The sequence below is a fragment of the Onychomys torridus genome, unplaced genomic scaffold, assembly GCF_903995425.1.
Source record: "Onychomys torridus unplaced genomic scaffold, mOncTor1.1, whole genome shotgun sequence".
In the NCBI taxonomy this organism is placed as follows: domain Eukaryota; kingdom Metazoa; phylum Chordata; class Mammalia; order Rodentia; family Cricetidae; genus Onychomys; species Onychomys torridus.
In genome coordinates, this window is record NW_023412724.1 from 118,354 (window position 1) to 128,079 (window position 9,726).

At 57.4% G+C, this 9,726-nt stretch overlaps 1 long non-coding RNA gene across 1 annotated transcript; it reads left to right on the forward strand.

Moving 5' to 3' along the window:
* Positions 1-1,883: 1,883 nt before the first annotated feature.
* Positions 1,884-9,563, forward strand: LOC118575803. The gene is made up of 3 exons (XR_004943891.1): positions 1,884-1,962; positions 8,882-8,933; positions 9,430-9,563. It is a non-coding gene; the product is annotated as an uncharacterized LOC118575803 (long non-coding RNA).
* Positions 9,564-9,726: the final 163 nt, after the last annotated feature.

The window sequence follows — 9,726 nt, forward strand, 5'->3', positions numbered from 1 at the left end:
GAGAGATTCCCCAGCGTCAGCCCCAGCTCCAGCCTCAGAAACCAAGGTGAGGGGACACTCCCTGCTGTCCCCGCCTTCACACACATGGCCTTTAGCCAAGTGTGGCCTGGGCCACTGTGTCCCCAAGGTGCCCAGACTTAGGGGCATTGGTGCCCAGGAACCTCTGAACGCCCGGACAGAGGGACGTCTTTTCTAAGTGGGTTGACATCCCTGGTTTTGGGGTTCGGCCAGCCGCACGCCAGGACACACCCTCCCTTCGCCGGACCGTCAGGGCTCAGAGCTGGGGGAGTGGGGAGGGGGGAAACCACAGACTCGTTTCAGCACCGCGGACAGCGGACCCGGCCTGCAGGGGCGATTCCCTTTGCCCTCCCCTCTTCCTCCTCCTCCTTCCTCCCTCCTCTCTCCTTTCTGCTCCATACTCCCTCCTCTCCCTCTTTCCCTCTCCCTCCCTCTTCTCCCTCCTTTTGGGGTTCTGATACAAGGCCGGTCTTGATCTCTCTATGTAGCCAAGAATGACCTCGAACTCCCAGGTGCTGAGGTCAATGGCAGCAAGCTCCAGGCTGCAGGGTGGACCTGCCTTAGAGACCAGGTGGTGGTGGCAGCGGCGGCGGTGCACGCCTTTAACCCCAGCAGAGGCAGAGGCAGGTAGAGCTCTGTGAGTTCGAGGCCAGCCTAGTCCACAGAGGGAGTTCCAGGACAGCCAGGGCTACACAGAGAAACCCTCTCTCAGGAAAAAACAAAAGAGGTTGAGGATTTAGCTCAGTGGTAGAGTGCTTACCTAGCAAGCACAAGGCCCTGGGTTCAATCCTCAGCTACACACACACACACACACACACACACACACACACACACACACGGCGAAAAAAACTAATAATAATAATAAAGTCAGTTAAAATAATACAGCCAGGGCTAGCCATAGTGACGTCCCCAGCTGGGTCCATCTGTGAGCGCATGGCTTGGCTGTGTGTCCCATCTTCCCAAACTAAAAGTTACCCCTGTAAAACATTAACTCCCCCCATCCTCTGCCCAGCACCCACCTCTGCCTAGCACCCACCGTTCCCCTTCCTGTGTGTGAATTTGTCAATGCCAAATGACCAAATAAGGACTCAGCAGCGCTGACCACGCACCTTGCAGCGTCCTCTGCTGAGCTCAGGAGCCTGAAGTCCATCCTCCCTGGGGTGGGACATGCGGCTTTCCTTTTCATGGCTGTGTAATAGTTCACCACGTGGAAGAACATGCCTACGTGTCAATCATTCACCTATCAACTGGGTGACATTTTCATGGAACCCGCCTTCCGGTCCAACCACATCTGATTTGCGTTTTTAACTTGGGGAGTGAGCTCCGTATCCAGAGCGGGATGGGTAGGTTAGAGAGAACCCCACGTCAGTCTTCTGGCACAGACATGTGCAGCCCGGAGGACTTGCTTGAGAGCTGCCCTCCAGGCTCCATCCATGACACTCTCTGAACCCAGAGCCCCAGTGATCCTCCTGCCTCCACCTCCCCAGCTCTGAGGTCGCAAAAGTATGTCCCGTCTCCCCAGCCCAAAGTTCTGATCCCCTTACACTCCAACCCCCTGTCCTCTCCCCAGCCCTCAGCACCCCAAAATCCACTTCCTGTGTCTGGTTTCTCCTGTTCCGGGCATTTCCTTTCCTGGAATCCACACTGTGTGGCCTTCTGTGATTGGCTCAGCGGCCTCAAGGCCCCTTTATGCTGTGGAATGTCAGGGCCTCAGTTCTGGTTATGGCTGCATACTACTCCACAGTGTGGCTGGACCTCGGTGGGAATTTCCACTATCCTGGGCATCCGGGCTGCCCTTCCCCCTCCCCTCTGGGTCCATGGCATGGGTCCTTCTCCTCTCACACGCTGTCTCTCCCGCCAGGTTGTGCCTTCCTTACATACTGCGCCAGGGACTCCGCCATCAAAGCTCAGACAGCCTTGCACGAACAGAAGACCCTGCCGGGGGTGAGTGGAGCAGAGGGACACGCACAGCCAGGGGGCTTGGCCGGGCTTCCCTGCGCCTCTGGACCCAGATAGGACGAAAGGGGCATAAGTGAGAGCATCTATTGGGCGCCTGCTGTATGCTGGGCTCTGTGCGCCACAGGAGTGATGGCAGCACAAGCAGGCCTGGTCAGAAATGGACCTCGGCTACTGCAGAGGCTGGGGGTGGGGGTGCATCGGGCAAGGACCCGGACACCCTTGTGGCTGGAGCAGAGGCAGCGACTCAGAGTGGGAGGGTGTCTTCTGGCCACAGAGAGGGGACCACCAGAAACATGAAGGATGCCTTTGGTGTTTTGTGGGACTCTAATAATACACCGGAGGCTGTGGGCTTTACAAAGCAAAGATCATTTAGCTCACAGTTCTGGGGGTTCGAGGGCACACACTGGCACTGGTGTGGCTCTGGCAAAGTCCTCACGGTGGGTGATGTTGCAATGACTGGAGCATCTGCAGCTGGTGGGAACCATGTGGGAAGAACAGATGGAGGTCAAGGCAAGGACCACTCTGTGGGCAAGTGGGTGTGCATGTGCACATCTACCTGAGACCATCCACCTGGCTCTTTAAAACTCAGAGGCGAGCAAGGCAGTGGTGGCGCACGCCTGTGATCCCAGCACTCGGGAGGCAGAGGCAGGAGGATCTCTGTGAGTTCGAGGCCAGCCTGGGCTACAGAGTGAGTTCCAGGACAGGCTACAAAGTTACAGAGAAACTTTGTCTTGGAAAAAACAAACAAATAAAAATAAAAATAAAAATAAAAAACAAAAAAACCATGGAGGCAGCTTAGGAAGGAGGCAGGGATAGTCAGGGAGTCCAAAAAGACCGCTTGATTCTACCTCCCTGGCTCTGGGATTCCAAGTGTGCACATCACACTTGTTTCTATATGTGAGTGTGGAAGGAAGAGTTAGTTCCTCCTATGTATACTGCGTGGGCTGGGAGCAAGTCATAATTTCCTCAGCCCCAGACGTTCCCTTTCACACAATTCCATCTATCCACCCATCCACCCATCCATCCACCCATCCATCCATCCACCCATCCATCCATCCATCATCCATCCACCCATCCATCCATCCACCCATCCACCCATCCATCCATCATCCATCCATCCATCCATCCATCCATCCACCCATCCATCCATCCACTCATTCATCTACCCATCTATCCATCCATCTACCCATCCATCCATCCATCCATCCATCCATCCATCCATCCATCCATCCATCCATCCATCCATCCACCCATGCATTTATCCATTCAGTCATCCATTCACCCCACCACCAATTTGCTTGGTGGAGACCATGGCTCCCTGATCCCCAGCACAGCTGAGCAGACTGCCTCCCAGTCAAGGGGATACATCCCTCTTCCAAAGCTGACCATGCCCCATTCCTTCCTAGGCTCCTGTGGAGATACAGTGCTTGTTCCTGTACTCACCCCTCCCTACCCACTACACTGGCTTCTCCTGTTCTCCTTGTCAGTGTGCCCGTAGCTCCTTCTCCCCCACAGAGGGCACCGAGGCTGCCTTGTTTCCTCTTTCATTTGTCTGTAAGACCCTTTTCCCAAACGAGGTTGAAAGTGTTCAGTAAGGGTGTGGATGTGTAGGATTTTTATGGTAGGGGAAATGTCACCAATCCATTCATCACAATCAGGTGGTGACACTGTAAACGGCCAGGTGTGAGGGTCACAAGGGAGGACCATGTGGTCCTGGGTGTGTTAAAGCTGTGTGTACATCTAGAGGACAGATGTTTTGGACAAATGTAGGGGGTGCAGTGTCAAGATAGTGTGTGTCTGGTTGAGAAGGGGACCAGGAGGCTTCATTGATTGACCACGAAAGAGTGGATCTCACCCAAGGTTACTGTTCTCTCAGGGTAAACCACACCTGTGGACACACGTGGCAGTCATGTAAGGGGTGGAGGCCAAAGACTCAGCTCAGCACCCACAGAGAATAACCTAGCCGTGTGCTCACAGTATCCAGGGACAGACCTGGCTTAGAACAGGAAGAAATAGAAAATGTTCTAGAAAAAAGTTAACTTTTAAAAATCTAGCCAGGTGGTGGTGGTGCACGCCTTTAATCCCAGCACTTGGGAGGCAGAGCCAGGTGGATCTCTGTGAGTTCGAGGACAGCCAGGGCTACATAGAGAAACCATATCTTGGAAAAGAAAGAAAGAAAGGAAGGAAGGAAGGAAGGAAGGAAGGAAGGAAGGAAGGAAGGAAGGAAGGAAGGAAAAGAAAAAAGAAGAAAAAGAAAAAAATCTAAGGCCAGATATGTCTGTTATTAGAATTTTTTTGAGAGAAACTCTAAAAGGTACAAAAAATAAATTAAAGGCAGAAATTCATTTTGATGCTAGACTTTACTTTTACAAAGCATCCCCCAGATCCTGGCATTTTAGCATGAAGTCAATAGAAAGCAGCCAAGGAGCTGGCGGGGGAGGGGGGTTCCCACCTCTCCATGCTCACTCTTCACATACTGTTTCTTATGGTCTCATCAGTTTGTGCACAATGATTGTTACATGTAGCCCAGGCTGGCCTCAAACTCACAGAGATCCGCCTGCTTCTGCCTCCCGAGTACTGGGATTAAAGGCGTGTGCCATCACACCTGGCTCAGGGTAGAAGTTTTCTCAGTGTCCCGTGGACTGCATGGCCTGTGAATCATGATTGACACAGGAGAGTCATGTTCTGAATTGTTCCAAATGGACAATTTTCCCCCCATAAAATCCAGTGTCAAAGTTAACTCCACATTTATAGACCTTATAATGACCGGAAACCTTGATGTTCACAGTGCCTGTGGCTGCACCCAGACAGTGCTCGGTCAGGCACATATTACCCCACCGGCACAGCTATGTGCCAATAAAACTTTATTAGAAACACAACTGTGGGGCCTGATTGGGCAGCCCTGAGTGTGGTGGCTGGCAGTGCCCCCTCAGGGCCCCCACCTCCTGTGAGCTTCTCGGAGAGTGTCATTCTGCTGCTGGGAAGTTCTGAGCTGATGTCATTTAATCTGAGAAACTGACTTGTGACTTGAAAGCGCTTCGTGGCCATAGGGTGTGGGCCAGCGAAGGAGTGGAACGTTCTAGACTTGGAGCCGGCTGCCATTGTACCGCATATCTGAATGTTCTAAAACTCGAGACCAGAAGGCATGCTGGAAATTAGGGACCTGGAACATTCTGGAATGGAAGCCAGCCGCCCGAGGGACTCTGGGGACCTGGAACATTAGAGACCCTGGAGCCTGCAGCATGATCTAGAACGTTCTAGACTCCGCTGCCAGTGCTGGATGTGAGTGACTCAGAAGGTTCCGGACTCCACATCCAGCCGCCCTGGCAGGCATTCTAGAGTGTGCGGGACTGCAGCTGTGTCCCTACCACCGCGAGCCCCCACCCAAAGATGCAACTGCGGGGGACAGGCACAGAGGACACCATGTGGCCCTGCACTGAGAACCGGGGAGGCCTCTGCCACACTGCAGCAGGATACATCAGAGCCTTGCAGTTCTGAGTCTGTCTTCATTGAGATTGGGGGTTGGTGTCCAGCTACAAACCTCCAGGCCTCAGTTTCTCCACATGCCATGTCGGCCCAGCAGACAGGAAGACTAAGGCTCAGAGAGGGAAGGCCACCTGCCTGTGGATGCTCAGCAGAGGCCTTGCTTGGCCGTCAGGCGTCTGGGTGCTCTGCACCCCACCACTGGTCTAGACAGGGTTCTCTGAGAGCAGTCCCCTCCATGGAGACCTGGGTCCCAGCCCAGAACCTCCATAAAAAATCCCGGGATCAGGGAGAGACTCTGCTACAAATAACGGGATGACGAGTGGACACCTAGCGGGACCGGCCGTGATCACGCATGCTCGGCGTGCGCACTCGTGAAGGATCCATCCACCACCACACGGGACGGCTCCTAGAACCCCCACAACGTGCCCTCTTCCCCACTACAGGCGTCTTCCCGCACTTTTTCTGGTCTGTGTAGTATTCTGCAGCCCAATGGCGTAATTCAGCCATCTAGCTGAGGGGGCATGCTCTGGTTCTGGTCCCATCTCTGGGCGTCAATCTGACTGGCTAAGGGTGAGGGTTTGGGGAGCAAGCCACCATCCCCCCAGTGCTGGGGAAGGCGTCAGTTTTGAGGAGGCGCAGAGAGGGCTGCTGGGAGGGAGGGGTTCCCTCGAGGGCACTCTGGCTGACGCCTAAAACGCCGCAATGAGAGGCTGTAACTGCATTCGCGGCACTAGGGCGCCATGGCGGGGTTCAGGGTAGGTGAGGGGTTCGCAGCGTCCAGGTGGGAGGGGAGAGTGGGCCGTGGCCGCCTGAGTGGCGTGTTCTCTCTCTTCCACGGCTTCCACGGACGTCTGGTTCTGGAATCTTCCAACTGAGGAAGAAACCTTCAGGGCCCCAGCTAGACCAGCTGAGAATTGTCCAAAGGCCTCAGTTTCCCCGTCTGTAACACACCCAGCTCGGAGATGAAATGGGTCCCGGACAGAGACCCGGCTTCGCAGGAGACATGGTCTCCCCCACAGAACCACTGCTACCCCAAAACCCGCCAAAGATTTTCTCCTCTGTGGGAGTGGGCAACTTCTGGTGGTGTCCCACTCTGCGACACTAGTGAGGGTCCTCCCTGGGGTCCCTCCCCCATCTTATCCAGCAGGAAATGGTGTTGGGTGAGTGTAGAGAGGAAGGAGGGGCGGGAAGCGGGGCAGAGACCGAGCTGCAGAAGGTGCAGGGGGAGGGCGGGCACCTGGGTGGGACAGATGGGGGAGGCGGGGAGTGGGGGGAGACCCAGCTCCGACGCTCGCTCAGCGGAGGCACGTGGTGCGGGCTGGGAGGGCGCTCCGTGGCCCCTTCTCCGTCACTGTGGGGTGGAGGGGGGACCCCAGGAGCGCTGGAGACCAAGGTCGGTGGTGGGGTGATGGCGACAGAACCGGGCGCACCCTCCTCCCCTCCCTTCCCCTCCCCTCCTCCTCCCTCATCTCTAAAAGATTATATTTAAATCTCTTTTGTGCGCCGCGAGATCTGAACTCGGAGGGGCCCGAAGAGGCGGTTTCCATGGCAGCGACAACTGCCGGCTTCCGCGGGGTGAATCAGCGTTGCCATGGCAACCCCATCTTCATCTGCCCAAGGTGCTAGGGAGGATGGTGGAGGGGGAGGGCCGGCGGGGGCGTGTGGGAGGGGCCGTGGGGGACCAGGAGGCTAGATCTGGGGGACCCCTCCCCTGCCTCGTCCCCCTACACCCCTCGCTGCCCTGACCCCAGAAGCGGAACTATCCAGTTCAAATCGCCTCCCTCCCCAACCCCGGGGTGGGGTGTGGTACCCAGGTGCAGAGGGGATGGGGTGTGTGGGGGGGGGGGTTGGGAGGATCTGGCTGGCTGATGGGGCAGGGTCCAGGCAGGTAGTGCGAGTCCCCGGGAGGGTCTTAGAGGAGGGGAGGGGATGGGCTCCCAAAGTGGGTGCAAGAGGAGGATTCCGGAAGGGGAGGGGCCCGGAGGAAGTCGAATGCACTGGAGGGGGGAGGGGTGTGCATGAGGGGAGAGGTGTGCAAGAGGCGAGGGGCGTACGGGAGGGGAGGGGTGTGGAGAGGGTGTGAGAGAAGGGGGGAGGTTGGGGGGAGGGGGAGGGAGGGGAGGGAGGGAGGGAGGAGGGGTGCACTATGAGGGCTGCTCCCAGCCAGGTGGGAACAGCGCTGGAGGGGAGAGGCCTCGCTGGGGGGAGCGAGGGCCACTGGGCTGGTCCAGGACTGTCAGTCAGGTGGGCGCAGCACCCTAGCCCAGAGGTCACAGGGCGGCGTGTGGAGGGGCTAGCCTGATCTGACTTGGTGGCGACCCCACTCCTGGCTCCTGGGCTTTCTTGGTCCCCCCCTTCCTTACCCCTAGCATGGGGTGACGCTAAGCTCCACCCCTCCCCCGTCTGGAGGGAGACAGAGTAGAGGCAGGACGCACTGAGGAGCCCCTAGGAGAGAGGGCAAGGCTGCTGGGACTTTTGAGCTGAAGTTTGAAGGATGAGGAGGAGTTCACCCAAGCGAGTCTCCCAGTCAGGAGGAGGACTCGATCCAGGGACCCAGGGATGCAAATAACGGCCTCCCAGATGGGCAGGCAGCCCCCTTCCAGTCTGCCCTCGGGGCTCTGTGGGGCAGGGGAGCGATACCATCAAATGCCACTTTCTGGGGTGGGACACACAAGAGTCCAGAACAGTGGCTTCAGGTGTCAGTCAGCTACTGCCCAGCAACAAACACTCCCAAACATTTAATTTGTTTGTGGTTCCCCGGGCCAGCAAAGGCAATTTAAGTTCTTCAGAACGAGTCCTCCTGGGAGTCAGCAGCAGCTAGCCCAGGCTGGCACACCTGGACTCCGTGTCCAGAGAGCAACAAGCTCTCTAGCGTGAAGTTCACAGCCCTGGCTTCTTCATTTCCAGCATGTTCTGTGCTGGAGGAAGTCACTTAGCCAATCCAGACACAGGGCTCAGAAACAAACTGACTTCTTTTTTTTTGGGGGGGGCGGGGTTCGAGACAGGGTTTCTCTCTGTAGCTTTGCGCCTTTCCTGGAACTCACTCTGTAGCCCAGGCTGGCCTCGAACTCACAGAGATCCGCCTGCCTGTGCCTCCCGAGTGCTGGGATTAAAGGCGTGCGCCATCACCGTCCAGCTCAAACTGACTTCTTGAAGACAGAAATCGCAATGTGAAATTTCTGCACAGAGCTCGGGGATCCCCGCCATTTCCAAAGACAGTCTGTCCTGTTGGGGGGATAACTGTCATTGGGTTTTGAAGGCTAGTTAAGAGTTTGCGAGACTAGTTTTGTCCCTGGGTTTGACTGCTTCAGTGTGTGCCAAGAAAAAGCGGGCAGCCGGTGCCTGGCGGAGCTTGGAGAAGGTGCTGGCGCCCCACTTGGTCCCCCGCCGCCCTGACTCTGTCCCCCACTTTCCACAGATGGCGCGGCCGATCCAGGTGAAGCCGGCGGACAGTGAGAGCCGTGGAGGTAGTAGTACTCTCCCCGTGGCCGTGGCCGTGGCCTCTGCAGCAGGTCCTGTCCGCAGCCTCAGGGTCGGGGCTCCGGCTGCTTCCCCAGACTTCAGACACCCCACACCCTTCCCGTTCCCTCACGGGAGCCCGAAGGCTGCAGACTTGGGGTGTGGGGAGGGTGTGGGGAGGGTGTGGGGACCTGGTGTACATGTAGGAGCTCGGTAGAGCCCAGCCTTGCCGGGCCCTGTCACTCTCCATCTTGGCTGTCAATCGGGACAGGAAGTAGACCCCCCTTTAGCGCGCTCTCCGGATTCTGACTGTCTCCCAGTCTCCTATCTCCTCCCTGACGCCCCGCCCCAGTGTCTCTGCTTCCCTTCCTCTCTCCATCAACCCCGGGCGGGCGACAGGCAGCAGGGCGGCCTGGGCAAAGGTCCTGGGGCAGCTCAGGGCAGGGCAGAGGGGCTGAGGGGCTAACGCGGGCTCAGCGGGGCCGTGGGCCGGGGCTCCGCCCACAGGGGACCGGAAGCTGTTCGTGGGCATGCTCAACAAGCAGCAGTCGGAGGAAGACGTGCTCAGGCTCTTCCAGCCCTTTGGGGTCATCGACGAATGCACAGTGCTGCGAGGACCCGACGGGAGCAGCAAAGGTGAGGGGCAGGCGGTGGGGCGGAGCCTCGCGGAGGGGAGGGGCTTGAAGGGCCCAGGGGGAACTGGGTGGGCGGGACTACAGTGGGGGAGGGGCCCGCAGAGGGGCGTGGCTTAGGTAGCTCCTCGGGGCGGGGCTTCAGTCTTGTGGAGGAGACTAGCAGAGTGGA